Source organism: Schistocerca piceifrons, chromosome X (assembly GCF_021461385.2).
Source record: "Schistocerca piceifrons isolate TAMUIC-IGC-003096 chromosome X, iqSchPice1.1, whole genome shotgun sequence".
Taxonomy (NCBI): domain Eukaryota; kingdom Metazoa; phylum Arthropoda; class Insecta; order Orthoptera; family Acrididae; genus Schistocerca; species Schistocerca piceifrons.
Window position 1 is genome coordinate 730,864,887 of NC_060149.1, and position 5,138 is coordinate 730,870,024.

General features: G+C 43.4%; 1 non-coding gene across 1 annotated transcript; it reads right to left on the minus strand.

Moving 5' to 3' along the window:
* Window positions 1-1,301: 1,301 nt before the first annotated feature.
* Window positions 1,302-1,376, minus strand: Trnas-uga. Its single transcript has one exon. It is a non-coding gene; the product is annotated as a tRNA-Ser (tRNA).
* Window positions 1,377-5,138: the final 3,762 nt, after the last annotated feature.

Consider the following 5,138-nt stretch of genomic DNA (forward strand, 5'->3'; position numbering starts at 1 on the left):
TGAAAGCATGTCGGTTTTGTTCAGGATTCCAATACACCATATTATTTCCCTCTCTTCTGGCTGCGAAACTCCGTTTTTCAACATAATCTCCGTTCAATGCGACGGGCTTACCCCACCTTGCTGTGAGGGTCTGTATGTCCGTGCTTTTGTTGAATTCCACGTCTCCGTAGACATTCTGCAAACGCCTATGAAAATCTGCGATGCTCTGGTTTTCGGAAAAAAATCAGTGACAGCTTTCTGCTTGGAACGAACTTCCGTTACACGCGCCATTTTGAAGGTTAAGTATAGCGCCGACACCTACCGGTACTTCATTAAGGTGGGTAGGACGTCGAACGGGCCTACTTGGAGCAGGAGAGGAACCACAGGACATTTTAATTTCCATTGTCTATACTTTTACAAATAAATTAATAAAACTTTGTCAGCATGACCAGGAAGGATTCAGAATTCACACTCATAGCAGTGGACGTTCGAAAACATAACGAAGTAATTTTTTTTTTACGTGTAAAATTTCATCATTTTTTTCACTTACTAATGGCAGCATTTGTTGCTATAGGTACATTTTCCTCATAAGTAAGAGAGATGGTTCGATGAATTTTGCAAATCATACAAACCATTCTTAAAGGTGTATGAATCTCTAGAATTTTCCTAATCTATTATAATCTGTGATAAAAATTGAAGTAATTAACTACAAAATTTGTGTTTTTTCTAAACATGAAGTTTAAAATACAACAGATCATTCGTTTTTTCATAAATTAAATAAATACTAGAGTTTCATACACCTGTAAGTATGGTATGTATGCTGTGCAAAATTCATCGAAGAATCTCTGCAACTTATGAAGAAAAGTGTACCTATAGCAACAAATGCAGCCATTAGTAAATGAAAAATGATGAAATTTCACACGCAAAAAAATTATTTTGTTATGTTTTCGAACTTCCACTGCAATGACGGTGAATTCTGAATCCTTCCTGGTGATGCTAACAAAGTTTTATGAATTTATTTGTAAAAGTATAGACACTGGAAATTAAAATGTGCTGTGATGCCTCTCCTGCTCCAAGTCGGCCCGTTTGACGTCCTACCCCCCCTAAACTGTAGGGGCTGAAGCGGAAATGTTCCACAACAAATTCTGCATTTTTTCAAATGAAACCGGCCGAAAAAAGAATGTGTTGAATTACTTATTGAACGCCCGTCGTATAATGAGGTTTCGGCGGATAGTCCCTGTTTCGTAAGAGAACGCTGGGAAAGTCTATAATTAAGAAAGTATCTAAACTATAATTGAAATTTCCTGGCAGATTAAAACTGTGTGCCCGACCGAGACTCGAACTCGGGACCTTTGCCTTTCACGGGCAAGTGCTCTACCAACTGAGCTACCGAAGCACGACTCACGCCCGGTACTCACAGCTTTACTTCTGCCAGTACCTCGTCTCCTACCTTCCAAACTTTACAGAAGCTCTCCTGCGAACCTTGCAGAACTAGCACTCCTGAAAGAAAGGATATTGCGGAGACATGGCTTAGCCACAGCCTGGGGGATGTTTCCAGAATGAGATTTTCACTCTGCAGCGGAGTGTGCGCTGATATGAAACTTCCTGGCAGATTAAAACTGTGTGCCCGACCGAGACTCGAACTCGGGACCTTTGCCTTTCGCGGGCAAGTGCTCTACCATCTGAGCTACCGAAGCACGACTCACGTCCGGTACTCACAGCTTTACTTCTGCCAGTACCTCGTCTCCTACCTTCCAAACTTTACAGAAGCTCTCCTGCGAACCTTGCAGAACTAGCACTCCTGAAAGAAAGGATATTGCGGAGACATGGCTTAGCCACAGCCTGGGGGATGTTTCCAGAATGAGATTTTCACTCTGCAGCGGAGTGTGCGCTGATATGAAACTTCCTGGCAGATTAAAACTGTGTGCCCGACCGAGACTCGAACTCGGGACCTTTGCCTTTCGCGGGCAAGTGCTCTACCATCTGAGCTACCGAAGCACGACTCACGTCCGGTACTCACAGCTTTACTTCTGCCAGTACCTCGTCTCCTACCTTCGGTAGCTCAGATGGTAGAGCACTTGCCCGCGAAAGGCAAAGGTCCCGAGTTCGAGTCTCGGTCGGGCACACAGTTTTAATCTGCCAGGAAGTTTCATATCAGCGCACACTCCGCTGCAGAGTGAAAATCTCATTCTGGAAACATCCCCCAGGCTGTGGCTGAGCCATGTCTCCGCAATATCCTTTATTTCAGGAGTGCTAGTTCTGCAAGGTTCGCAGGAGAGCTTCTGTAAAGTTTGGAAGGTAGGAGACGAGGTACTGGCAGAAGTAAAGCTGTGAGTACCGGGCGTGAGTCGTGCTTCGGTAGCTCAGTTGGTAGAGCACTTGCCCGCGAAAGGCAAAGGTCCCGAGTTCGAGTCTCGGTCGGGCACATAGTTTTAATCTGCCAGGAAGTTTCATATCAGCGCACACTCCGCTGCAGAGTGAAAATCTCATTCTGTAAACTATAATTAATGTTTTTCATAAGTTGGAGTAGGCGGTAATAGATTTTGTTCCGTCGTATCACGTGAAGTAGATCAATTGTAGGCAATCTGAAATGCAGACTCGGGCACCACATTCCTTGTGAAATTCACTTTGGTTCATGCCTTAGTGGTTACCTTTGTTGGAGTAAATATTCACATTATCTTTAAAACAATATCACGTATGCTCATCCATATTCAAATAAAAGTATTAACATGAAGGTCTGTACGGCTGGGGGTTGGTCCAGACGCGACACTCCCTGTGGCACCTCGGTTGATCACTTAGAGGAATTTTTGCTGCCGGGATGACCGTTCACATTTATAAAGCTATCTAATCGTACCACCCCAACTGTAGCATCAATAATGCACTCGGACGTGTGTCCCAGATGCCCTTCTCGCCAACCATTTATAAATCTGTTGAAAGGGTACAAATTAGTCCAGTTCTGAGTACGTAGATTTCTTTATCTCCATGTGTATTTCAGTAATGAATTTTTATGTATGAAACTTAAGCATATCTAATCACTGTTTCGGACTCGATTTCGTCAATGTTCGTGAAACCGTGAAGTGCGACCAGCCTCTTCCCTCACAGTGTGTGAAGTATCGTTGTCCTCTAGATGATTAATGAGCGTTAGCGAACTTAGTCGCCTGAGATTGCAGCAAATACTAGCTGCCAGGGTCTGGCTAATGTTTGGACTCTACTGGGATGATTTCTTTGAAACGAGGAACGTAAATAAGACTCTGTGTGTATGTGTATCTGTAATGAGGTTTGTTTTTATTTTTTTCCGAACGAGAAGAATCGCTACCACGATAAGTTCATCAGGACGAGTTACAGAAATCCTGAAAATTTAATAAGCAGAAGCTTTATTTCATAAAAATTTAATTCCAAAGCGTCACAAAACAATTATCAAAGATGAATCTAGTATTCTTCCGCATCTAGTATTCTTATCTCTATTAAAGCCACGAATAAAATAATCTAAGGCCTATCAGCATTTGTACCCAACCTTCGCCATTCATTAATTCAGCGGGATGAATATTTAGCAGATTGGTGTAACACTAATTTACAGTGCTATTCAATACAGGATAAATCCGAGCATACGACGGAGATGCAGAAGAGCATGTAGAACAGTATTGATTGCGAACACTCTAACTGCCATTTACTTTATTCTCGTTTCTCTCTGAGCAATTTAGTTTAACATCCATTTGGTGAAAATGATGAATGATATCAAAAGGTCCCGATATGTTTAGAAGCTCTATAGTCTTGCAGGAAACACATTATAGTGAACTTTCTCCAACTGCTGGCGAAAAGCACGCAGACAAGGGAATGCAGAGTATATCTAATAAAAGGTACGGCAACGTAGCTCGAAGTGAGCACCCATTTTCCTCTCTGGCCTGTTAAAGGGCTGGTGTTCCGAACAGAGGTCAGTGATATGACCTTTCTTCGCTCCGTCAAACGCCTGTCGTATTAAACCATTAGCCACGAAGACTTAGCAAGTCTGTCTGCGATGGGCTTTCGGGACAACCACACTACTGATGTAGATGTCAGAACATGTATTTCCCGTTAACAGAGGCATTCCCTCTCCAGGGCTGTGGTCTGCACGTTACCAGCACGAGTAACTGCATGATTTTCGTCGCATTAGCATCGAATAACTTTACAGACACTTGGATGAATCGTTGTTTTTCAAGATTAGATGAAATACAGTTCCCATGGACATGCAGATGACCGTGTCGAGAAACAAAGTTTGCGTGTTAGATGATCCGGACGTAACTGCTGTCTGAATGTTCTGATATTCTGTCACTCTTACTAAGCACATGGTCTGATTAGCGAAATTACGTTCATTATTAAATTTAGAGCACACAGTGGCGTACCAATATGTAATCCCTCTTTAACAGGTTGTGTTGAGTGTCTATGTATATTTTATGTGTAGATACAAGGTGCGGCGCTTAAATCCGGACATTTTAATTTGAATTTCCCGCCATATCGTAGTTAGCCGAAGGTCGCAATTGGCGTTGTTGAAGGCCATAGGCATCTAGTAAACAGTCAGAACCTCAAGACTGCCGAGACGTTACGGACAAGTGCGGAAATAGTTCGATTCTTTGGGTATCCGAGATAAACTGTTTACGATATTGTGGCCAAATATAATGCTTCAGAGAAGTCTGAGGAAGGTTCCGCTAACGCGGGGAGGAAACCTCATTCGAGGAAAGGCGTGTCACGAACTGCGGCAGTCATCGAAAAGGCTTTGACGCTGCTTTCTGAGGACCCGGGGCAATAGCTGAGAAAATTGGCGTCAGTACAGAATGTCAGCGAGCGAACAACGCGTCAGATGGCGGAGGAGAAACACATTTGAGCTATTTAGCCCAAAACTGGTTCTTGGATAACGCTGACATGTACTGGTCAAAGGAGTTCTCGTTGCCAAATAGCCCGGATTTGTACCCCCTCGACTACTATGTTTGGAGCGTAGTCGAAAAGGTTACCAATAAGACGAGGCACCATGACGTCACATCTCAAGGCATTGCTGTCGAAGCAGCATTCGCGAATCTGGACAGCGCTGTTTTAATGAGTGCGTGCGATCGCTTCAGGACAAGACTGGAGGCGGTCATAGCGGCTGAAGGGGGTTATGTCGGGTAACGTGGAAAGATATCACTACT